Source organism: Vicugna pacos, chromosome 27, assembly GCF_048564905.1.
Source record: "Vicugna pacos chromosome 27, VicPac4, whole genome shotgun sequence".
Taxonomy (NCBI): domain Eukaryota; kingdom Metazoa; phylum Chordata; class Mammalia; order Artiodactyla; family Camelidae; genus Vicugna; species Vicugna pacos.
Window position 1 is genome coordinate 16,422,244 of NC_133013.1, and position 27,487 is coordinate 16,449,730.

A 27,487-nucleotide genomic window follows, 5' to 3' on the forward strand; every position below is an offset into this window, starting at 1 on the left:
CTTGTAAAGAAAGAGGATCATTTTCCTGGGGGAGATTTTCTTCCTGTGTCATTGTCAGGGGGAAAAAAATAAGTTTTCATATTCAAACACAGGGTTTCCTTAGGGAAATAAATGGATCCTCCCTTCCCCCTGCAAAAGAGGAGTGAACAAAGGAAAAGGTTGTGGGAGAAAGAAATAGAATTTTCAGGGCACTACAGACAGCATGTGTTGAAAGTTTGATAAACTATCCCCAGAGTGGAATCAGTCAAAATAGGTTAAATTATGCTATGGTAACAAATAACTCCAAAATACGGCTTAAAACAATATTTTTATTTCCTATTACACTGCAGAATGACTGAGTGTTGGTTGGGGGTTCTTCCCTGCACCACCCTAGCTTCAGACCAAGGCTGACAACACAGCCACTCTCTGGACCTCTGTGTGTAGATGGGGCAGAAAGGAAATGAAAGTTCTGGAGAACCAGCCTTTCAGCCCAGAAGCCACACTTCCCTTCTGCTCACAGCTTATTGGCTGGAACTAACCACGTGATCCCTTCTGTCCCCAGGAACTCCAGAAAGAGCCTTCCTCTCGAGGTGCCTGGCAGGTGGAGGATTAGGATTTTGCGGTGAATGAAACTGATGACTATCACAAAGGGAAAAATGCCAAAGGAAAAATGCCATTTTTAAATGTATAGTTTTATAGTAGATCATTTCAGAATCAGCAACTAAAAGAAGAGAAAGCATAGGTAAATCACTTAGCTTCTGTCAGCCTTTATCTGGCCACTTTCTGAAGCAGACTTGCTTTGAACCACATGGGAGACCTGGGAATTCATTACTCATTCATTAATTTTTCACTGAATAGTTAGTGATCTCTGTGCTAAGTCCTGTGTAAGGCACTGGTGATAGAAAGGGGTACATATCACCTTTACAGGCTCATGATCCTTCTTGATCTGTGATTACCCCATTATCACAATTTGTCCTCTGCCTCCAGAAAAAAAGGTCTTAGGTGTCAGTTCTGGTCTAGACTGCAATATAATTCATAACTTTACTTCCAGAGACATGGTGGTGTGAGCCACTGCACTCTTTCTGGAAGGTTCCCACTAGTTCCTCTCACCCACGTGCCTCTTCCCCTACAGTACTCTTAGCTGGTTCTTACTTTCTCAAGATCTGCTTGAGTCAGTTTGGACCATATTACACACGATGTTTGACATTACTCCCAGGAGTAGTCCAGCAGTCACAGCCAGAAGAGATCATTCTTGCCTCTTTATAAACTGATGATTTTTTTAAAAGGGATCTGTCCTCTGACTTCTTCCCCAAAAGGGATGAACATTAAGTCCTGGATCCTGATTTATCTGATATATCGAGAATTCAGAAATCATGGTAACAGTAGTTTGTGCCTCCACAGTATATTTTAGAGCTAGAAATAGAATGCTAAAAATTAAAATATTTAGGTTAAACTTCAAATCAAGGGATTAATACGTATTGAAGGAATACCTAGGGTGTTCCTTGATCAGAAGGAAGAGGAAAGGCAGGATCATTTCAGTGCCAGATGTAAGAAGTGTATCTCGACAAATCAACACACTTTGAAATGCAAATCTAGCTCATTCACTAGATGTCTTTGGGGATTTCAGTTGAGGCACAGTTTGCTAAATGAGCTTGACAGAGACTACAAGGTGCCTAGCCTGTGCTCTGTATCTGCTGCATCACTACCCAGGGCTACGGCAAGTCACTGCTTGCGTGTGGTGCACCGGAAGTCTAGGTCAATACAGTCAAGAACAGCCCTCAGTCCATGCCCCCAGGGAACTGGTGTACACATACTCCAGCTTTCTCACCCTTTGGATGGGAGAATTTAAAGTTGTGTATTTTATCCAATTGCTCAGAATTTGTTTGCCAGTTGTGCTATAGTTGTCCACTCTGATGGCTGGCTCCAATGGTAAACTATCTTTTGGCTACCTTCTCTTCTACATGTCACTTCTCTTTTCTCTACTCTTATTCCCGACACTTCCCAAATAGACTATAGCAGCACTGGAACCCTGGTCTGAGTTTGATTCTGGGGTATCCTGAGCTAAAACAGAAACTAAGCAGATATATGTGAAATTTCTGTCAATTCTCATTAAAAGAAAGGGTACATCCTTTAGTATTCTTTGCTTTATCCTATCACCTAGAACATAGGCATGATGGCTGGAGCTCTGCAGCCATCTTGGGTCATGAGAATAAGGGTCCCATCTATGTAAATGAAGAACTGAAAAGCGAAAAGAGCCTGGAGCCATGGTAACTAAGGAGCCTCCACACTGGGCCTTGACTTCCCACCTCCAGAACCATTCTGTGTGAAAGAGAATTAAATTTCCATCTTATTAAATAAGATATTTAAAATGAAATATCTTAATATTAAACATATTTATGGTATTTGTAATATGTACTTTATTGATAAGACTTATTTTGTTCCCCCAAAAACCCAATTTCATATAAATTTCTATATATGTGTGTTTATATATATATGTGTTTCATATAAATTTATATATATTTATAATTTATAAGTAAATTTATTTATATATATGTGTGTGTTTTATATAATTCACATAAATTTTTATATATATATATATATGAAAGAGAGAGAGAGGTTCAATCAGGGTCACAACACACCTGGCTTTGATCATTTAGGACCAAGCTTTAAGAACTGTAAAAATGTAGAAGGAGTCCCACCTCTGGGCCAGAGCTCTGCCCTCCCTTCCTCCCGATCCAGCTCTCCTGGATTCTAGCTCTCCTAGGCCAGATGCATCTGTGCTCTGTCTCAGGTATAGGGGAATGCTCTCGGCCCTGCCTCCCTAGTGGATTCCGTCACTGCAGCCCATCCCTAACTACCCTATTTATTTCTACTCACGTCTTTGTATGAAAATTAGATAGTATTAGAAAAGTCATGCCACAAGCCTTACTATTTTTCTGCATGTATCTTCAGTACTAGGCCTATTTCTACATTGTTAGCTTTTTAGAATCAGCCCTTTGGGATGCATTTTGTGTTCTGCATTTGCACTAAAAGCCAGTGGTAGGAGAGTAGCTAATGAGAACAGTGCTCTGCTGGGGCCTGCACTGTCTAGCGAGTGTGGGAAGAGAGCCGGAGCATTCGTGCATGCGTCCTTTGCGCGGGGAGGGAGGATGCTGGTCCTAACATGTCACCTTTGTCTCCCAGCTGAAGGCATATGTAGTTCTAAAAGAGAATGACCCACAGACAACCTACAGACCACTTCCCCATGAGACCAAAGGCTCACCAGATTACCTATTCCATCTCTTCCTTTCAGTGTCCTGGACACAGAAATAGAACAAAGACATTCACAGGACGTGACAGGAGAAGGGGGCTGTCTCTCCTTCAGCCCCACCAGGGCCACTGGCCAGATGCTATTATTTTTGACATTTTGGTTTCTGGTTGTAGACACAGGGGCACCTGTAATTCTTGGAAGAGCACAGAGGTTGACTCACGGTCAGAAAATACCTGACCTTCTGATCAATTGCATTTCTGGCACTTTCCTACGCTTTTTCTCCAGAGGACTCAAATTTGTTCTTGAGGACACCAAGGACACTTACAAAGGAATGGGGAAAGTAGATGAGGAACCAGGACTCGCCAGGCACCTTGCATGTGCCACCTACAGGCAGACCTCACGTTACGGTGCTTCATTTTATTATGCTTCCCAGATATTGCATTTTTCTTATACGGATTGAAACACTGAAATTCTATCGATGCCATATTCCTACAACATTTGTTTACTTTATATCTGTTTGTCACATTTTGGTAATTCTCTTAATATTTCCAACTTTTCCATTATTATTATATTTGTTCTGTGAACAGTGGTAAGTCGTCTTTGATGTTACTGTTGCAAAAAAAAAAGATTACAACTTGTTGAAAGCTCAGATGATGGTTAACAGTTTTTAACAATAACGTATTTTTAATTAAGGTATGGATATTGTTAGACATAATGCTGTTGCACGCCGAATAGACTACATTATATTGTAAACATAGCGTTCATATGCACTGGGAAACCAACAAATTCAAGTGACTCACGTTATTGCAATATTCTCTTTATTACCGTGGTCTGGAACCAAACCCACAGTGTCTCTAGAGAATGCCTGTACCAGCCAAAGTACTTTATATAAGTTATTTCATCAACTGTGTTAAACAGCCCAGTGAAGAGACGTGTATTATTATCCTCACTTTACAGCAAGGATGGCCCATTGCTGCCAAGAGTGAAAGACACGATTTGAACCAAGATCTGAATAATTCAACATACCCCTACTAGTGTCCAGGCTTCGAATTTGCCAATATCTTTACCCCTGCTATGAATTCAAGGTAGTAGAGAGAGGAAGTGGGCCCTCCAGGAAGAGAGGTCTATCTGGGTAAAATATCAAAGTTAGGAATCTGGAGACTGGGTGCAACCTGGCCCGTCCGGTTTATGTGGGAGAAGTGCAAGATGAGGTAGAAAGATGGTTGGGAACAGAGTGTTGAAGATGAGCTTCTGAAGATGGCCTGATACGTGGCTGGTAATACTTAATGACTGAAAGCTGGGGACTAGGGATGTTCTAAGATCACTTCCCTCCAAAAATGCATGAGCATTACCTTTCTAGTTTATATTATTTCTACTGCAATTATTCAAATTGCTTTTATTACTCATTCCTTATGAAAGTCAACGGCTAAGTTGGTCCCCAGTGATCTCTGACTCCCGGTATTCATGCCCCTGTATGAACTCTCCCATACTGTATCAAGTGTGATCTGTTTGACCAAAAGACTATGACAGAAGTGATGGTATAAAAGATTGTGTGGCTTTCGCCTCTCTCTGTGTGTGTGTGTGTGTGTGTGTGTGTGTGTGTGTGTGTGTCATTCACTTCAGACCACCAGCCACGTCATGAGCTACTCTGTGGAGATGCCTAGGTCATGAGGAACTGGGGACTTCAGCCAATATCTAGAGAGAAACCCAGGTCTCTTGCCAACAGCAACATGAGTGAGTTTGGGAGAAGACCCTCCAGGGCAGGCAAGCATTCAGTGCGGCAGCCCCAGCCAACATCCTGTCTGCAATTTCATGAGAGACTCTGAGCCAGAACCACCCAGCTGAGCCACTCCTGGATTCCTCACCCTCAGGAACTGTGTGAGATAATGAAGAGCTGCTATTTTAAGCCATTACATTTGGGGAGGTGGTGGTAATTTGTTACACAGCAATAGATAACTAATGTGCTGCATCATTCAACACATATTTATTTATTAAGTGTCTGCTGGTCTCAAGAATTGTGTAGTAAGTAGGAGAGTTATTACAAGCCAAGGCTTCTCGCTTTCAGAGGACAACATCAGACTTTATCTGGATTGTTTTTATAACAGAGCACTTTTCCTAGTTTCCAGCCTTTCCATATTTCCAGCCCTCTCTCATCCTGGAACACTTTCTTCCTCTATCTTAACACCTTTCTGGTGGCCACGTCCAAAGTATCCATTGCTTAAATTTAATTTCTTCCTAGAGAGAAATTTCCATATACCTAGACCCGGATAGAACCCTCCGGAACAGTCTCTCACAGTACATACTTTATCAGATCTCCTTGTCTAATAACTGTCATCATCCCCACTAGTTTATAAGCTCCATGACCATGGCTGTCCTGCTGACTGATGTATCCCCACTGCTCAGCACAGGATCTGGCACCAAGATATGCTGTACATAATTATATGTATTAAAATCATACATACATGTACGAGATGTATTAATGTATGGATGAATGGATGAGTAAAAAGGTACATCCAGCAAGCGTGATGGGTATTTTGTGGATGGTCACAAGTTAACTGGGGGGCTCTTCAGTTTGTACAGTCCTTCCAGCTAAGTTTGGGGAAAGAAGCTATGTGCATTTCTGTCCCTCCAATCCATACTCATCCAAAGATGGTTGTAGTGGACAGTCCAGCCAGATAAGGGTCCAATTTACCGACCTCACAGTGATGCGAACACAGACATTATCAAGAACAGAATTCCTGCCTATGAAGCAATGAAAGATAATTGGGAACACAAAAGGTCCAACCTCAGAGAAAACTTTCACAAGTCATTGATTTTTACCAGGTTTTGTTTTGTTATTTTAAAGGGGCAAGAGTTTTGTAAGAATGCAACTCAAGAGGAAATTTTTGTAGACTCCAGGACAGCTTTTGGCACACGGTGGTACTACATGATCTTCTGGGATCTCAGCACAGAAGTCAGGGGCTTTGCCCAGGACGTCCGAGTTGATGGTACATGACCCGGAGGCTGTACCAGAGTGTACGCAGCCACCCAGGGATGCTTCTAATCACTTTCTTTCCCCACCTTTAAGTCTTACGCTCCCTTAAGTACCAAAATAGAGGCGGTATTTTTAATCCATTCGTCCAGGAAAAAAAAACCTCTTCCAATGCACCGGCCATTTCACATTGGTATACAGGGGTTTCGTGGAGCCTGTTGTGGTGGTAAATAAGCCCAGTGCTCATTTGTATCCATTACGGCTTCAACCTGATACGGAGACCGAGGTGACCTCCCTTTGTGCATCTCCCTTGCTGCTCGGTGAGCGATGCTGGAGAAAGCAGACAGGCCTGATGTCTTAGCACACAGCTCAGCCCTGAGTTATGCTAATTACCATCCCAGAGCCTGGTAAGAACACTTATTGTCACGCTGGGGCTTTGAAAGAGAAAACAATGAATATTTCTTTGCCCCTCTCCTCCTTTTGCCTCGACTAATTGGTCCATTTTTCTGCTACAATCAGTGGGAAGATGGATTCCCCCTGCCCCTATTTAGAAAATAAACTGAAATCTATTTTTCTTCTGCGTCCATTAGAGCCAGCACTTCCCTAGCTGTGCCTATAAATGAGTAGATAGTTAAAACATCGCATTGGGGAAGTGTTTTTCTTCTCTCTCGTTCTCACAGCATTTTGCAGAAGACTTTTTTTCTTCCCCTTTTCTTTCACTTAAGAAACGAAGCAATGTTTAGAACCTTTCACCTTTCAACTGAAAGCCTTTCAAAATGGAAGGAAAAAAAATATTTCAAACCTCGGCATTTAAAGTCCACATGGTCTCTATTCAGAGGGTACAATTAACACAAAGCTGGCAACCGTGCCAGTGAGACAGACGTGCCCAGCTTCCGAGAACGCTGATGGATTTCTGATGGCAGATCTAACAGTTAAGGCCTTGAGTGCATCATTGCCAGACAGGTGACGTATGAACAACAGCTACGAGTGGAAGGTGCTCAGGTGTCCTCCACCGTTCAGGCAGATGCAAATCTGCAGGGTAAATGCAGATAAGCAAGTAACGAGTAAATAGTGTGTATAGATCAACATGTCCTGGCTTAATCCCTATACTCATGGCTTTTTTTTTAAAACATTTTTTATTGAGTTATAGTCATTTTACAATCTTGTGTCAAATTCCAGTGCAGAGCACAATTTTTCAGTTATACGTGAACATACATATATTCATTGTCACTTTTTTTTTTCACTGTGAGCTACCACAAGAACTTTATACTCAAAGGTTTTGACTTGTTTTTGAGTAACCACGGATGCAAAAGGTTAGATTTTTATTTGGTATGGCAGTAATGATATTTGCCCTAATTCCAAACCAACCTAGTCACTTTAACCAAAGTACCAAAACCAGACTAAGCAAAATAGCCCCTGAAAAATTAACCAAATCCTAGAATGCACATGTGGTCGCTCTACCAAAAATCTATTAACGTAAGTCACCAGGTATCTTAGGATCAAGCTCATAGCATAAAGGGAGAGAAATCCAAGGTAATGTAATCTCTACCATAAAACAAATAGGAGAGCTTACTGTGTCCCAGGCATTGGCTGAGGGGCTGAGGATATGGTCATAGCCAGTGGCCACTCTGAACCCACTATGTAGAGTGTAGAAACATGTGATTTTTCTGCAGTGTGCTAAGTAAGGAGCCGGAGGTTCACCCATTCTGGGGTGGGGGAGTGAGGGAGGGTTATAGTGGACGTTTAGACTAAACTGAGCCCTGAGGATGAGCAGAAGTGGCCACGTAAATACTGGGGAGATAGAGTTTTCCTTGAGGTCTATCTCTTTGATTGCCCCAGGACATCCAGTGATGACTGTACCTCATCCTTCACACGACAAGGACTTTATCACGTTGACTGGGAGCTTTGCTTTCCCATAGCGTCATGGGCTTCTGCAGACTATCCCTGCATCTGTGAAAGGAAAAAACTGGCACTTGGGTTTGTTTCTTCCTAATCACAGGGCAAAGTGCCTAAATATACCCTCTATAGGGTGAAGTAATACAAGAGCCAGATACCACAGGGATATTCGCAGCTAAAGCGTCCTTGACCGGCCCACTGTGAACCCCAGTTTGGCTGCAGAGTGGGAGGAGGTGATGCTCCTGGCATTGCTCATACGGAGCCCAGCCCTGCTCTTTACTAGTTTCCTCCTTTTTCCTTTCATGGACAAAACTCATGGTCCTGCTGCAATAGTTCTTTTCTGAGCATCGGGGGCTCCCTCTTGGCTCTGCATTTGGTTAGCTGCCTTTGGATCTGGAACTTTGTCTCGACTCTGCTATTCATTCCCAAGCATTCACACCTGCTTCTGTCCTTAGACAATGTCATCACTCCTCATTTATTCCATGGCCCCCAGCTAGAGCCAGGTGCCCCTGCTCTACCACACGCCCCGTTTAAGTTGGTGACATGGGCCTCTGTGTTATCTCTCCATGGCTTCCCTAACACATCACCATGAACTTAATGGTTTAAACCAACACCCTCTTGTTATCTCACAGTTCTATATTAGGGGACAAAACCACGTCTCACTGGGCCAAAATCCAGGTGTCAACAAGATTGCGTTCCTTACTGGAGAGTCTGGGGACAAATCCATTTCCTGACTCACTCAGGTTGTTGATCATATTTGATTCCATGAGGATGTAGGACTAAGGTCCATGTTTTGTGGCTGGCTGTTGGCTGAGAGTAATTCTCAGTTTCTAGAGACTTCCTGATGCCCTGGCTTATGACCTCTTTCATCTTCTAAGCCAGAAATGGCCACTCAAATCCTTCTCATTCTTTGAATCTCTCTGAGATCACTGTCTTTTTTTTTTTTAATGGTCCCTCTTCTGCTGCACCTCTCTTCTGCTTGCAGTCAAAATTTCTTTGTTTTTAAAGGCCCATGTGATTAGATTTACCCAACCATTAAATCTGGAATAATCTCTTTATTTTAAGGTCAGTAATCTGAATATTATCTGCAGGGACCCCTTTTGCCTTATAAAGTAACCTATTTAGAAGATCAAGGGGTTAGGGTAGGGACATCTTTGAGGGGCACTGTTATATCTAGCTCAGATGCCAGTTGGGGCAGTCAGACAGCTGGAACACCTAACTCTCTATACCCTGGTGGAATTTCTAGGAGAGAGCCCCCAAAATCTGCACGACTTTTTCTCTAGTCATATTTCAAGTTTGCAGCATGATTTCCCAAATCATTATAAAGACAGGAAGATATGCTTAAAAAGCAGCTAGCTCAGAGCCAGGCACAGAGTCAGTCCTCAGGACACATTAATTTCCTCCCTCTTATTTTTGCACTTGACATTCCCAGAGGAAACACCACAGTGTGACTTTGAAATTCTAGATCTGATCCTACAAGTTGCGCTCACAGATCAGCTTCAAGACTGTCATAGTTTGGAGCAGACAGAAGTCTCTAGGAAATTAAAGCTGAGCATCCGGATTCTACCCATCCTATAATCCAGTTGTTGGGCTGAGAGTAAACTTTTTTTTTTCTTTTTGAGTTCTGAAAACCTATACATTGGCCACCTCTAGAATAATGGGATGTGTGTAGTGAAGTAATGGTCTGAGAGGGCAAGGAAAGCTCTAGTTAAGTGGCTTCTTGGCAAATAAAACTGCCTTGACCTTTTGTTCCCTAGAAATCAGATTCATTGGGGAAAAAAAAAAAAAGAGTTTCTGCACCCTTCCCCCATCCTCATCCCCAGTATACACATGCAAGCTTGGAAAAGCCCTTTTTTAAATTTTATCTTAAAAAAAAAAAAGCTATTAACTCCAGTCCTACTTTAAAACGCAAAACAAAAACAAAACTCACACATTTTCTCTGATCAGTTCCACCTTTTCTATAGAACGTCTTTTCCTATAGATACTACTGTCCAGACTTAACATGTTGATACCAGTTAAAGGTATAGTGAGTGTCCGTGACTAGTTTATCTCTGTTCTCCATCATATGCCCAGAGCCCAGCACGTGATCTGCTCAATGGATTTCAGAAGAACGAGAGAGATGGAGCGGATGATGGCTGAGGTTTTATGCATGCATGACTGTAGTCTCATCAATGCTTTGTGAACTTGTAAATGTAAAGGGTGATCATTTCTATTTCATTTATATTTCAAACAGCTTGGGCAAAACCACCATCAGGCACATGTGTTATCATCCTCTCTCTGTTTCATTTGACTGACGTTGCTCTTGCTGCACATTTCTACTAAACCAGATGCAGACTCAAGAGTCATTCTCAGAGCAGTTTCAACGCTGCTCTCCAATCAAACTGAAGTGGCAAATGCAGTAAAACCTAACTGGCAACTCTTACTAAGATAACATCTAAGACAATCACAAGTGTGGTGAATATTTGTCACAATAAATGAACAAACTGTCACAGTTAGGAAGAGCCTAAGAAGACATGACTGCAAATGTAATGTGGTATCTTGAATGGGATCCTGGAACAGAAAAAGGACGTTCGGGGAAAAAGTAAGGAAATCTAAATAAAGCATGGACTTTTGTTAATAACAATGTATCATGATTGGTTACTTAATCATAACAAATGTACCAGACATTTGGTACAAGGCAAGATGCTAATAGTAGCAGAAACTGGTGTGTGTATGTATATGGGAACTACTGTCCTCACGATAATGCTCTAAGTCTAAAACTGTTCTCATGTTAAAAGTTCATCACTCATATGTGCAATCTGAAAAAAGAAAAAAGAAAACACTAATGAACTTATCTACAAAACAGAAACAGACTCACATAGTAAACAAACTTATGGTTACCAGGGAGGAAGGCAGTGGGAAGGGATAAATTGGGAGTTCAAGATCTGCAAATACTAGCTACCATATATAAAATAGATAAACAACAAGTTTCTTCTGTCTAACACAGGGAACTATATTCAATGTCATGTAGTAACCGATAATCAAAAAGAACATGAAAACAAATATATGTATGTATATGTATGACTGAAACATTATGCTGTACACCAGAAAATGACACATTGTAAGTTGACTATACTTCAATTAAAAAATAAAGATTTTTAAAAATTTTAAAAAATTTAAAAATTCATTAAAAATATTGAAAAGAAAAGATTTCTGGACAAAAAAATTGGTAAGTTTGGATCTAGAAGCCTTCATTCAATACTGCAACCATGAAATAAAAAACTGATTCTTTTTTGCCAATGAATGATTTTCATTTTGGTACTCCCCTGTAAGTAGTTTCTGAACCTTCTTCTCCTAAACTTAAAAACAGAAGATTAAACAATTTGAAAAAATGTTTCTTAAAAAAATTGAAATTTATTCATGAAAAGATTTGATTAAACAGTGAAAGTTTACAATAAAAGTTGCATGATAAAAAAATGACATTCTCATGAACTAATTCCACATCTTTATGTTTTGCTGTAAATGGCATTTTTTTACTACTTGTGAACTGATCATTAATCAATGGCTGCTATTGTAGTGAATAAAGTATAGAAAGTCATCATAAGCATTTTCACTCAGTTATTCTCTGTCCAATGATTCTAGATTATTCATGACATGCATACCATCCTGTTATTGAAGAATCTTGTCATTTAATTGAGGTACAAGTCTTCACTTAGCCAAAGCTAACTGAATTTTTGAATAAATTCAAATCTCCAGGAGACTAAATATTTGTGGAAAGTATCAACTTAATTTTTTGAAAGGATTTAAAAATGCAAAATAAAATGTATTCGATTTCACAACCAAAGTTCAAAGTGTGGAATCTCTATTTCTTGAGAAGAACAAACATAGGAGAGACACAGAAGTAAGACATCACTTCGTTCACTAACCACACCACAGATAATGCTGCTTCTGTCTTTCCTTGGATGGTCAGCATCTCTATCTGAACTTGGAGATTCTCAACTCAGCCTTTCAAATGGCCCAAGGAGATCAACTGCACACAATTATGGAAGGCGTCCTCACAAGGAGGTGTCACAAAGTTTTGATGAAAGGCCAAAACTCTGAGAAAAGCCTGTTCTCACGTTTGTCGGGATCTTCCAGGAAATGCCTGAGAGCTCCTGAGGAAAGCCGCTCCCTTCAGTTCCTGACATGCAAGAAGTTTGGATGGTTCACAAAAGATTCTGATAAGCATCTGACCATCTGGTTTCAGGTCCAAGCCAGATTTCTAAAGTTCCTAAGGAGCATCCGTGCATGCTTATCATATTATAAACAGGCGTGAATGAAAGGCATGTACCAAATTACTGCAAGAAAACGTCTTGGCACCTATGGCTCATTCATTATTAATACATAATAGGGAAGTTCCCTTCTGTGGACAAGTGTGGACTATACATTTGGTCCATCCATCAAGCTGAAGCCAGGACTCTAAAGTAAGCCCTGTTCTTATTTCAGAAAGAAAAAGTGAACCAAGAATTACAAGCCAGACACCCATCCTTGGGCACAGAGGCTTGTGACAACCAGATTTGAAAGTAATGCTCTCTCTCTTACACTGGGTCTCCCAGAAAAGGCATGCATGCGGTTGAACTTGGCTTTCCCCTTCTCTCTCACCTGTGGAAGAGCTGTCTTGCCTCATTAGCACCAATCAATCAGAGCCACAAACCCTTTCCCTGAGGTCCTGAAATCAGCTACGTACATCCGGGGAGAGGACTGCAGTATTTTGCCAGTAGTCATAACAGAATACTAAGAAGGGATTTGGGGGTCCCTCCTGAGCAGACAGGACAGGGAAAGGAGTTGGCCTGTAGCCTGCAAACATAAATAAACAGCACCTCACGGGGTATGGAGTCTTCCTCAGGAGTTAATCGGTAATTCATGTGAAGGTGAGTCCCGTTGTCACCCAGAAAGAAAATGGAGCTCTTTTCTTCCCTTTTGCTTCAGACATGAACCGTATTTGACATCTGTGATCCCTGTGTGTTTTAATTTTTATAAACTCCTTGATGCTGGCAGAAACGGTAATCCTTTAAAAAGGAAACATCAGCCTTCTCATTCCAGCAGCCCCAGCGAATAGTAATAAAACATGTGAACACAGCCACTCCTACGTTTTTCATTCCACTGCCCCAGCGTCTGCAGCCTTGATTTTGAGCCCCAGGGTTCACAGTGCACTCCAGGATAGAAAAGAAAAAGAGGTGAGTGAGGAATAGCGAAGAGGCAGAGGAGACACAGGAGGGGAGATCTTCATTTTTTTTTTCCCTGTGTGTTTCCACTGAGGAAAGAAGAGATAAATTGTTGAGCAAAGAACACCGAGAACAGAATGTCATCTATTTACATATCTGGGTGAAGCTCTGGGCGGGGGGATGGGAGGTAAGCAAATGAGTCAAATAGCATCACTGTCTTCCAGGAATTCACAGTCAAATGGAAAGAAAAAAGGATGCAAACCAATCATCTCAACTCGCTTCAGTAAGTGCTGTGAGATGCCAGCGAAAGGTCTTAAGCTTTGCCTGGAGGGACTCAGGATAGGTTTCCTGGCAGAGATGATGCTGAACCAGATATTAAATGTTGGCCATGTGAGGTAGGGTTGAAGGGTGTGAGAAAGACCAGCAAGAACAAAGAAAATACAGTAAGCAGCCCAGGAGTATTCATCAAGGCACAGAGAACTGGGAAGACAGGTGCCTGAAACGGGCCAACTGACATGGGACCAAACTTGGCTTGAAAACAGTCTTACCAGAAATGACCGCATCAAAATGATGTGTTGTGTGGCTCTTTGCAGAGAAGACTGGAGGCAGGTACAGTCTAATGCCAGGATGAGGCAGAAAGATGTGTAGGTTTACCTACTGGGAAACTAGGCAGCTTTCTAGCTTGTGATATTAAGAACATTCTTCCCTTCCAGGTCCAGTCTTGATACTGAAATTCCCATCTCTAGAATTTCCCACAGTTATCTGGAAAGTTTGTTTAAAAAGGATGATGCCTGAAATCTACTTAATTAGAATGGGGGATCCATGAGTACACAGCTACCCAAATCCAAGAACCACTGCCTACAAAACAATTCCAGTCACGGAATACAGAAATTCCTATTTGATTTGGAAGAAGTACTGAATCCATCATGAAAGCCTTAAGTTAGGTGCCGCAACCTTTAACTGTGGCTGAGGTAGAGGGGTGAAAGCACCTGAGAGAACTCCAGTGACTAAGTGTTGCAGCAGGAGTGGTCTGAACGGGATTTAATCTACAGCGTGCCTACAATGCACTCGAAAAAAATAGCATGGTGACAAGCGAGCAGCGAAGGAAAAGAGGGAGGTCAAAAGAGGCCAGTATTCAAAGGCATAATCCTCTTACGACATACAGCATTTCATAATATATCAAAAGGCTCTCACACCTCTTATTCCCTTTATGCCTTTCAGTACCAGCAGCTGAATGCCATGGTCATTACCATCCCTGTGTTACACACGAGGATAGTTATGAACTGGACACTGTAAGTGACTTATCCTTGCTCTTGCCCCTCCAAGAAAGCAATTGCTAGAGTGTCAACTGCAGATGAATATCCAGGTTTGGTTTTTTTTTTCCCAAATCCTGTCCATTTTCCATAACATGAATGTCAATTTTCAATGGCCAATTTTCACCTCTTTTATATATTTTTTCCCTGGAATTAGTTCTAACCATCTCAGTTTGAGGAATTTTGCTCTTTGCATATTTCCATAGTAATGATAATAATAAGAAGAACAATCACTATAATTGGGAGTTTGGAATTTGTAGATACTAACTTCTATATATATATAAAATAGATAAACAACAAGGTTCAGCTGTAGAGCACACGGAACTATATTCAATATCTTGTAATAATCTATAATAAAAAAGAATATGAAAAGGAATATATTGTATATGTATAAATAAATCAATCTGCTGGACATCAGAAATTAATGCAACATTGTAAACCAACTATACTTCAATTTAAAAAAGAATAATATCATCATCATAACATCTGCTATTTATTGAGTAATTGAAATTGCTAGATCCAGTACAAGACATTTTAAAACACACTAATTTAATTGTCACGACAACCTTGTGCTGCAGATATCTTAAAGATGAGTGAATAGAAACTCAGAGAGGCCAGGTAACCTGCCCTGGGTTCACAGTTCCTAAAAGAAACAAAGCTGCCATGGAAACATAGGTCTGCCTGACTCGAAGCCACAAGGATATTTTCTCTTTTCTTAGCTAGTCTCTCTTCTGGGAAATCACGTCAATGACTAGGTTAGATTCAGGGAAATAGATATTGTTTCCAGTTTCAGCTGTAAAATATGAAATATGTTGTTAATGAGAAGGGAGCAGTGTAAGATATAAAGTCAGAATAAATTACGAGCCGGTGGCTGCCTGAAAACAGTGTTGCAAATGAAGATCTGCTCTGACCAGTGCATGAATTTTATGAAGCCCAGGCGTGTAGGATGGAGACAGCTCTGTCATTGGTTGGAGGCTGCTCTGAGGGGAGAGCAAAGCCATACATCCCCCTCCCCCTGGGTGCTGGCTGCATAGGCTTCGTGTGAATCCCCACCAGGTGGCCATGTCCCTGTTCACAGGCCATGAATGGAACCCTTCTTTTCAAACTGATGGACTAGGCTAGCCAGGCACTGACAAGGGGCATGAGAAAGAGTCATGGCAGCTGGCTCTGGGCTAGCTCCTCTCTCTCGATTGCTGCACCCAGTAGATTTGATGAGAAGCAGGTTAATGCCGTGAGAACACAAGGTATAGCTCCACATCACTTGTTTATCCTCACTCCTTCAGGAGGGAGATTAAGGGAGGCTGTGACTGGGGCTGTGGCGTGGGGTGGGGAGGGGGCAGACACGGAGCTACATGAGAGGTAGAGGTAATTAGATATTCTGTGCATCAAAATGAGACCAGAAGTTGTTTTCTCTGAAACTGGACCTGCAGGTTTATCCAGTCTTGGCTTTGGACCCCAAATGTTGCCTTCCAGTGCGGTGGCTTGTTTCCAAGCACCTCCATTCAACATTTCAGTAGTAGTTTTCATTCTCTTGATCACGGCTAACAGGAGCCACCACAGACTGTCAGAACGGGAGATGATTTTGTAGTTCAGCTAATCTAGTAACTTTCTCCTTTCTTCCCTCCTTTCCCTCCTTCCCTCCTTTCCTCCTTCCTTCCTTCCCTCCTTCCCTTTTTCCTTCCTTCCCTTCTTCTCTTCCTCCCTTCCTCCTTTCCTCTCTTCCTTTCTTCCTTCTTTCTTTCTTTCCTTTTGTGAACAGATGAGGAAACAGAAGTTACCGGCATCAATCCATTAGCAACAGAATGAGGATTAAGATGCAAAACCCCTGCTTCATATTCCTTGACACTGTGGACACTCCGTTTCACCTGTTGGTGTCAAAAGCAATTTTTCACCAGCTCCCCATTAAATTTTGAGTGTGTAGCTCGCGAAGGTGACAGACGTGATAAAGACAAAGAAAGCAGTTATCTCTGAAGCCATCGCTGCAATCTGTGACCCAGGAAGAGTGGCGAGTGGTCTAGAGGATCCAGAGCCTTCATCCCACAGAGCCACAAGCACTCCTGCCTGAGCTGTTGTTGTTTTATGACCGACATTAATACTCACAGGGAATATCCGGTTGCCTGGAAACAGAAGCCCATCACTGAATTCATTAATATTCATCCAGTGTGCTTTTATGGGCTTTATTATATGAATTTTCTCCTTTGATCCTAATTAACAGGTGAATACCATCAAATGAAACATTCTCAAGGATTTATGGAGCTGAGTTTGAATTTCCAATTTTCTCTTTCCATTCCCAACGTCCCTGTTGATTAAGTTGATACGTTTCCTGGATCCATACTCTAGGAATCCACACAACGTCAGATGCGTTTGTGAAGAAGAGGCTCAGGCAAATGCTCCTCAATTTGGGGTGGAGATGAAGGGCAAAATCTACCTATTTAAGAGAGAATTAACATTTAATTCAACTCTGTAGGAGCAGATCTGATATTCTGCCCAGAGAAGAAGCTAAATTGCATGATTCTGAATTAAACTCATGAACATAACAAATACGTCTCTAGATGGATGGTTGAGGAAAAAGATGCATTAGGGAAAAAGTTGTAGGTTGGAAAGTACTAACGGTTTTTAGACAACTGCTTTCAAGTTTGACCGTTGAAGCTCCTTGTTCACCTTAGGCAAAAGTGACGTTATGCATTGACGGGTATCCCCAGAAAGATATGTTGAAGTCCTAACCCCCAGTACCTACCGATGGCTTATTTGGAAACAGAGTCTTTGCAGACGTAGTCAAGATGAGGTCATTAGGGTTGGTCCCCACCCAATATGGCCGGTGTCCTCATAAGGAAAGTAGCAGATACACAGAGACTGAGACATGGGAGAGAACACTGGCTGAGGAGGAGGGAAGGTTGGCAGGGATGAATTTACAGGCCAGGCAATGCCAGGGATTGCTGGAAAGATCATAGGCTCAGAGAGACGCACAGAACAGGCTCTCCCGTACAGCTTTCAGACAGAGCACAGCCCTGCCACCACCTTGATAACAGACTTTCCCCTCCAGAACTATGAATGAATACATTTCTGGGTTCTTTTTAAGGCACCCAGTTTGTGGTAATTTGTCATGATGGCTCCTGAAAATCAATATGGATAGAGAACCACATATTTCAAATGGTCTCTATATTTGCTTTCTCCGTAAACACTGAAATGAACAAATCATAGGATCTGTGACTAAACTTTCTGGTTCAAACTCACAGAATGGAAGTACTACTAATTCTCAACAGACTCTTTCTAACAAATTTGATAAACAGAGGCTGCACTGAATCTGCATCTTGAAAGGCACATTGAGGAGGATTTCGTTTCTGTGAATATAATCCATAGGAAGTAAAATCAATTAGAAGGTTGAAAACAAACAAAAAAAGCATTTGACGAAGGTGTACCCTATATTTGATTTTTCACTGCTCTATTTAAGATTTTTGGTTCAAGAAATAGTCATTAATTCACTCATTCATCAATAATCCATTCATAGGTCATTTCTTAAAAATGAATGTATAATGTGTAAGTGGTTTGTTCTTCTCATCTGTCCTCTTAACCGCTGCTTTCACAAATCAGAGTTATCAACATTTGACAGATAGTCACAGCAGCAAAATAGTCATGGAAGAGACTCAAGGGGTATCTTGTCAGTTACCGGGAAATTTTCTTTAGTTTTAAAAAAAATTAGTCCACTTATTTGGCTGAAACATTTCTGCTATTGTCATATTAAATGGAGAATATCACTATCCTGAAAGAAGAATTTCTTAAGATAAAATTAGGAAGACCTCACAATTTACAGCTCGTCTTAGTTACCGAACTTGAAACTTAGAGCCTCAGGACGGCTCTATCAACTTTTAAGACACCTGCCTTAAAAGGCACACCTTGCTCGATCACGCTTCACGTTATGGTGCTTTACCGTTACTGTGATTCTTACAAATTGAAGGTTTGTGGCAATCGTGCATAGAACAAGAGTATCAGCATTGTTTTTCTGACAGTATTTGCTCATATTCTGGTAATTCTTGTAATATTTCAAACATTGTTATTATTATTATATGTCTTATAGCAATCTGTGACCGGTAATCTTTGATGTTACTATTGTAATTGTTTTGATTTTTTTTAGTAATAAAGTATTTCTAAATTAAGGTTTATACACTCTTTTTCTTTACATAATGTCATTGCACACTGAATAGATTACAGTAAAGTATATGCAGTGAGAAACCAGAAAATTTGTGTGATTCTATTGCAATAATCTCTTTATTGCTGTGGTCTGGACCAAACCTGCAACATCACTGAGAGACGCCTGCACTTTTACTGGCTTTAAAGATGTATCATTGCTTGTGTTAAGACAGAGGCTTGAATTCTTGATTCACAAAAGCAGAAATCTTATCATAATAAGTTCTACAAATTATTGGGAAGTTTTTTCTATGTTAAAGAGTTGTAGAAACTTTTTAAAATAACCTATCTTTGTAAAAAGTTAGGCAAAATCCTGTATCAGATGGTTAAGGTAAGAAATTCTTGTCACCAATATAAAATAATAATAGAAATGTTAAGTAGGGAGTTATGTTATTAATAAAATTGCTAGCAATTCATCAAGAAGAGATAATCATGTATCTATTCAGTGCTTCTCCAATCTTTTTTAACAAAGAACCACAAATGAAACAATTAATTTGCCAGGTTTTGAGGACGTAATCTAAAGCAATTGCCAGAAGTGCAGAATTTCTTTCAAATCTTATTAGTTTCAATATTAATGAAAACACATTCTTATATGATATGCCAGTTTTATTATAAAAACATCAACTGCAATTTCTTACCAGGGAGCAGCAGAATTAATTATTGCACGAGATGTGTGAAGTGGACATTGTTAGAGATACTCCTATTTGGGTCACCTCACTTCTGTGGGCAGTGAAAAGGCTATATTTCCCTTCCTAGTCCTTTGCAGTAGTCAGGACCAAATGGCTACTGTCTTGGTAGACTATGAGCAGAAATGATGTGTCTCACTCCTAGTTCACGTAATAGAATCCTCCTAATAACCTTCCAACCATGCCTTCCCCGCTGGTGATGAGTGTGGAAGTGATGTGATCACATGAGGAAGTCACGTGACTGAAACAGATTGGACCACCATGTCACTGAGCCAGAATCAGCTAAATAGGTCTGGAGAGAGCACAACACAGAGCAGACCCTAGGCATTTAAGGAATAGTCTCTGCAACACTCCACTGAGATCTTGGGTTTATTTGCCATCACAGCAGAAGCCTAGACCTACCCGATGAAATAGGCATGTTTACCACTTGACTTCATGAGTCTCCCTGCCCAGAGAAATGCGTGTAGCTAGAATTGAAAAAAAAAATAATAGCTAACATTTCTGGACATTTTAATTTCCCCAGTGCCTTCCCAATACGATATGAACATAAGGTTGAGGAAGGAGCTAATGGGGTTGGCCAGAGCATGGTGAACCCAAGACAGCCAGCTTAATAAATTTAAACTTCACTCTCCAGGCACTGGGCAGCCCTCAAGGGTGACAATGTAGGAGATCAGATCGATCAAAGCTTCGTTTAGGGAGACTGATGTGGTGTTCGAGTGTCCCAGCTAAAGAACTAAAACAGGGAAAGTCTGAGTGAAGGGGCTCATTTAGAGGGCTGTGAAAATAGTCCAGGGACTTTTTGACAAGCTCACAGAATCAAGGTAGTAGGTACAGCAGTAGACAAGAAAACTATTTTGGAGAGACTCTTTGGAAACAGAACTGAAAGTATGTGATAACTAGGGGGGAAGAAACAGAGAAAAAAAGTGATTACAAAGCTTCAAGGGTGAGTAACAAGTAACAATGAAATCATTGGCAGAAATAAGGGATCCAATGGGAGGGGGTTTCAGAGAGATTATTGCCTGATCATAAATCTTCACTAAGAGGAACCCCACCTGCTCCTATCCATAGACTCAGGCTTTTCCCACCTTGTGACATCACCATCTTAAAACACAGCCTCCACTCTCACCAGAGGGAAAAAGACAGTTCTGCAGGGAATTTTCACAGCCTGGACCTGGAAGTGATGTCTCTTCCCTTCACAGTCCACCTGGCTAGACTTGTCACATGACCCTGGCCAGCTGCAAGGGATGGGAGATTGAAATGTACTTTATACACATCAGCCAAGCTAAGCGTCAGCAGGTATCTGCTGCTATCACTGCTGGCTCAGTCAGACAGAAAGAGGCCACTGATCCATGTGTTTTGGATAGGAAACTTCTTCCTGCCATATTGTCATAGGGGGGCATCTGCCCATGTGCATAGCTGCATATTAAATCTAGAAAATCCAAGGCAAACTGAAATTTCTAAGGGAAATAATGAAAGACTTTGGGGAGTGGAGGTCTTTTAATTATGTAGGGTCGGTTCCCTGAATATCCCAATTTATTAGGGGACTATTCTCTTTCATTCAGCTATGGGTAAGTTCCAGAATTGGGACCTCACATTTCTGTCCTTTAAAACTCTTACGAGGGAATAACTTCTTCTTATATGCCATTCTTATTAAAGGAAAGGCTGGTGTTCTCTTTTACTACAAAGTAGATCTAGTGATTGGCTGGGATAGGCAAAGCCACGATCCTGTGGACTGATGGTAGAGTTTTAGCTAAAAGGTTAGGGTTCTGTTGGTTGTCACTTATCTTACCAAGTGTTTGCCTATTGCCTTTCAGCTATACATACCCCCACCCCTACACTCTACACTGTACTCCTGGGGCAGGGAGTTGGCAAATGATACTTTTCAGACTCCTGGTCTACCTGGCTTTCTTTTGTGTTCCACCAGTAGGAGATACCACTGGGAAATTAGGAGGCAAGAGACATTTTCTGCTTCTGCACCTGACAGTGTGGCAGTTGATGTAGAGGCAACATGATAGGGTGATTTCAGATTCCAGCAGCCCAGGCAGAGCTTCTGTGTCACCTACTCCAGCCCTTGCCATGGTGACACAATCTGCTGGAAGTGACCACAATTGCACACCGGGCAATGCATCAATAGATGCATCAGTGCCGGCCTGTAGGTCTACCCAGAACATTAGCAGCTTCTAATTTTTGAGTAGCACCTGTTTTTCACCTTGTTCCTCCAGCCATTTTCCTATCTCCCTTTCACTCTTACAAGCCCTTTCTACTCTGTTCAATTTTCTGAATGAAATCCTGTGTGTTGAAAATACTTAGAATGGTCGACAGCATCCTGACTGATATGGTGGGAATGGTACTTGCTCTAGGTCTGTAAATGGCAACTTCGTGTGGGCCTGGAGCATCGCCAGACTGATTCACGGTATAATAAGAGGAGTAACACACCTTCAAGGAACAGATGCCTATGGAAGCCAGAGAACGAAGGTAAGGAAGAAATAGCTCGGAAGTACTCAGATATCCATTACTTCCTGTAAAAGTGCCATTATTCTTTTTCTAAAGGCGATATAATGACCTTAAAATTCGATTCAAAGAATGAATAAGGGTAAACCATTTTGATAACCGCATTTGAAGCATGCTATGGAATCAAATAAGCCTGAATTCAAATGTCAGTTGGGTCACGCACAAGCTGTTAAATGTCACTGAGTCTCACTAGCCTTCTCTATAAAATGGGGACGATAATATTGCCATAGTATTAAACTATACTCACTATAGTAGTGTATTAGTGATTAAGTATGAAGTGAGATTAATAATAATTGCTAACGTTTCTGGGGCATTAGCAGCGCCAGTCATGGCTAGCGCGTCTTCGTGGAGCACTGTACAATCCACAACCCTGTGAAGCAGGTTTCATCGTCATATACATTTTATAGATGAAGAACTTACGATTTAGAAAGGTTAAATAATGTGTTCAAGTCATTGAACTAGTATGTTTGAAGCCAAGACCCCAAACTCTGCATTCTGACCCCTAAGTCAACGACGTGATCACCATGAGACAACACTATCCTTATTGTATCAAATCTGCCAAATACAGAACCTGGAGAGGTCAGGAGCCTAATGAATGGCAGATAGTATTACCTTCCTATCCAAAACTACAAGGATGGGCTGGGGGCAGGTGGTCATGCTTAGCCAAGGACATCACAGCTTAGATAAGCCCTCTCCGATTTCATCTCACAGTGAGCCAACATGGCAGTCACGTGCACGATGGCGATGCTGTTGAGTCACAAAGCTCCTGCCCCAGGGGCAACTAGACAGAGTTCACACTTTCTCACAAAAACAGAAGGAAAAAGCAGGTGGGCTGCTTGCACATGTTAGAAAATATACCCACTCCTCCTTTTTACTGTACAGCCCATGTTAGAAAATATACCCACTCCTCCTTTTTACTGTAAGACAAGTTCATCAGCTGGAATAGTGATGAAACTAAGTAAATGTCAGAGTTTAAATTAATGACCTGACCCAGCAAAATAACTGGGACTCCGAGAAACAAAACATCACTTTCTTAACAATTCTTCTCAGATCATTTTCAGCGCTCTCCCCTTGCCTGAAAAACCTGCCTCCCTTTGTGTTTCCCCTTGAAGCACTTTGCGATATGATGGATGGCGCATGCCATATAAAAATAAATTGGATGGTATTCTCTCCTATTATCTATGATTCCTTGATCTTCCAACAGAGTTTTTAATAAACATTTGAATTATTTACAGTAATCTACAAAGGCATTTTAATAGTGCATATGGTAGAGGGAAGAGAGTGAAAAATGTCTTTGTTTCATTCTGACGGGGCCGATGAACCATGACGCAAATGATTGCCTGCCTCATTTGTAATTATTCATTGTAAAGATCTTCATTCAGTGGCAGAAATTTTCTGGCTCTGGGTGCCAGCGATTATGCGAGCATGAGAGTTATTTGCCACAGTCTCCCTTGAGGACAAACCATACTACTCGCAAAGTTTGGGATGGACTTTGGTGCAATCAATGTGGAATCTGACAACTGTCACTGCCGGTTAATCGCTTTCAGCCTAGCCTCAGAGAGAGGCCTGCAGGGTCTGCTTCTCCCCATCAACAGAGAAACCATGGTGTAGTCATGCTGATTGCATTGTTGATATATGTGTTCAATTATTTTGAAAAGTATAGCTGGGAGCTCTTAGCTAATACAAGAGCGTTTATGAATGCAGATAGAGTCCAGTGTGGACGAAGTCAGTGGAGATTGTCTGACCAGACCAGGTGCCTTTATAACTTGAAATAGACACTGACATGTAAATATTCCAGTCTTGGACGCCATCTATGCTCTTATTCACTTTGTTTCCCTCAACCAGCTTTCATTTAGGGTCCACCAACTTCCTGCTTTTTGGCTTTACCTTCTATGCTAAGCTGTCTTCTCTCTGGACTTTTCTTTAAGTGGATCATTTTCCTTTTTATAGTTTGATTTTTCTATGTTCTCTAAGAATTTTCGGTTTGTATCTCTCCTGTCTAGAGCCCTCTGAAAGTCTCTAGCTTTAGCATTTTAGGATGAAATGGCCATCAGTCCCCTGGGGAAGGCAACTCAAAAGGACAGGTGAATCAGTGGCTCTGTACTATGAGGAATCTTAGAATCACCTGAGATTTTTAAGCAAACCAGTGCTGATGGTCTCACCCCAATTAATGGAATTCAAATTTCTTGAGTTGAAGTCTGAGCATTGGATTGTTTAGAGTTTTGGGATGATTTTAATATTTTAAAATATTCCAATAAGGCTGAAAACCATAGATCTAAATAACAGAGTATGTTACTTGTGATTTGGAAAGAAGAAAATACTTACCAGCTGTAGCCCATTTGTATCTATGCAGACTGAATTAACTGAAAATTGATATTCAGTCAAAAATTATTGATCAAGAATTGCTGATGCACCAGATCTTTCCAGAAGTCAACCCTGACCATGATACATTGAAGTTATGTGAGTTACACCAATTAGGTGGGGGTTTCTGCCACCTAAGAGTTCTTTTTGATGGTAGGAGGTTGGAAAATAAGGGAGTGTGTGAGTGTAAGAGAGTGAATATATGCATGAGGGTGTGTGTGTGTGTGTGGGTGTGTGCTGGTGTTCAAGAGAAAGTGGGACTGTACGAGGGAGATTATCTAAATTAAAAAAAAATGCTATCACACCGTCCATATAAAGGCAGTTAAATCACGATCTATCCGAGGTATTTTAATGTGTAATGACTGAGTTTTTCAATAAATTGCCATAACTTTGTGACCAAGTTAACAGAGAATTTGTTTTAACATAATGTAGGGATTATGTGTGTATGGTGGGGACAGAGAAAGAGAGGGAGAGAGAGAGAGAGAGAGAGGGAGAGAGAGAGAGAGAGAGAGAGAGAGAGAGAGAGTGAGGATATACAATAAATCCCTTTGCCACAAATTTTGTTCTCTAAGAGGACATTTTACTCCAAATAGGTATTACGGAATAAAAGCCTGTTGTGATGGAATGAAGTATTTGAAATAAAAATTTCACAATATTCAAACGTGCTGTTAAACATTTCGACTAGAGTTAAAGGAAGGGGCGGGATGAAAGAAAGCTGACGTGCAGCGCTGCAGCGCTGGGCATGGGCAAAGTAGAGGAAGATGTGCTTAAGCTGTGTCAAGAGCCAAGTGTGCAGAACTGATGCAAGGAGCAGAAATGAACATCGAGTTTACACTCATGCACAGTGAACGACTCTATGGAAACCAGGGTGAAATCTGCAAGACTTGAGTTGCCATTTGAACTTGGGTTTCCATTTGAACTTGGGTTTTGAAGCTTTCTGAACCAATGAATGCTGTTTTTTGCCCTCTGCAATTAGGGAAAGTACAATTAGAAAAGAATTGCAGGGTCCTCAGTCATATTTTTAGGTTTCTGTGTTGCTTTGTTTTCCTCAATGTTTTGAATTTTTCTTTCTAATTAATGTGTGTTTTTTACGTGAGGAGAGTGTGTTTACTTATTTATTTCACTAATCTACCTCCTACTGCAAACAGCATCCCATGCATTTCCTGTGTATTTTCAAGCAAAATAGCCTGACATCCTTCACTGGAGGAGTGTGAGGACAAGCATGGAACTATAAACAAATAAAATTCATTTTAATTAAAAAAAAAGTCTTTGGAATCCTGCTATGTGCAAAGCATCGGAACAGAAAGAAAACACGAAACATGTAATACATCCAAGTCTTCAGCAAAGGTTTGTTGGCCACCTACTATATCCCAGCCTCCCTGTTTCATGTTCTATGCATGATTTCATTGGATTGTCACAACAAACCCATAAGGAAAGTACATCACTCATTATGTTCAGAGGAGAAGAAAGATGAACCATGATTTTTCAGGCTAGAACACCCATGTGTTCCCAATTATGTTAAATTTTGATGAGCATCTATGCTGTGCTAAATACGTTATACGTTACACATCATACGTGCTCCCTTAATTATGTGAATTTCCCTTCACAGTCACAGAACAGCAATTTAAGTCCAAGTCTGCCTGACTCTTTTTCTCACCAGTTGACCAACTGGAAGATGGGAGAGGGAACTGGGATAGGGAGAGACAGAAAAGAAGGTAAAGAAGATAAGTCACAAATTAAAAATTGGAAGTTACACGTTCACGCTCATACTGCACACTTTCAAGCAGTAGCCCTGAATGCCTTTCTGAAATCACTTACAGCTCTTAGTTTGAAAGACAGCTTAAAGGCCACTTCTGGGAGGGTTATAAGCTCTTCAGCCTCCAAAAGAGAAAAATAAAAAAAAAAATGCAAAACACAAACAATAAAGGTAAGGTTGTGGGTACTTTTTTCCTTTCTTTTATTTCTATTTGTGGATTCTAATTATGAGTTTAAAATTAGTGAGCATATATGAATTTTGAAACAAGAAGAAAATATACTGAAAAACAAAAGAGGATGCAAATCTATCTTAATCCTTTACACTGATTATTCTGATGTTGACCAAGAATAACGATGTCTGGCTTGATAACCCTTATTCACCAGACTAGAGACTTGGAGGTGGGGAGAACCCTAATCCTCCAACAAAATGACCTTTCAGAACGTAATTGTGTGCTATCAGTGTGTATCTTAGGGGAAATGCCGGCAATTCCTCGAAATAGTTCTGCCAATGACTTGAGCAACAGCAGCATTATTTGGGGAAGGAACTGTTCTCCCAAGGGAATTGGCTTGAAAAGAATAAGATTATCTTGGAACTCTCAGTTTGTTAAACACCCATCACAGTACATTACAGGCTCACCCAGTTGTCTACCAAACCAAAAGGAAGAGAGAGAGGGGGTTTAAAAGCAAGCCGAAAACACTGAGAGATCTGAACTTGGAAACACTTTCTTCTCTTGGCCACCGGAGCGCTGCAATCGTCTGGTTTTCAGCCCGCTGCACCGGCACTGCCCCTGGATCTAAAGTGATGGATCCTCCTTTTCTCCTGGGTCTCAGGGCTTGAGCTCTTCTTTCCACTTAATCACCCCTGAGATGACATCATCTAATCACATGTCTTTAAATTTCATTTCCATGCTGACAGCTATTAGATTTATATCTTGGGCTAAATAGCTCCCTGATGTCCAGGGTCTGGTGTCCAACCACCCACTTAATATCTCTGCACGAATAACTAATACAGACTTGAAACTTACCACGTCCAAAATAAAGTTTCCGATATTTCCTCTAACCTGGTTGTCCTATAATTTTCTTCACCTCTTCTTAGGGTAACTCTGTATTTCTGTTCGCTCCAACTCAAAACTTTGGGTTCATCCTTGATTCCTCAATCTGTCTTCCATACCACACACCCAATCCACCAGCAAATCCCATAAAACATAACCAGAATCCAGCACTTGTTAATACCTCCGCCATCACCCCCTTGGTCAAACCACCACCATCTCACATGAGTTACCTCCTGCTTGCTCATCTATAGTCAATTTCCAACATAGCAAGTAGTACAGCCTTTTCAAAACATAAGTTAAATTGAGTTCTGACTCTGCTCAAAATCCCCCAATACATTTCCATTT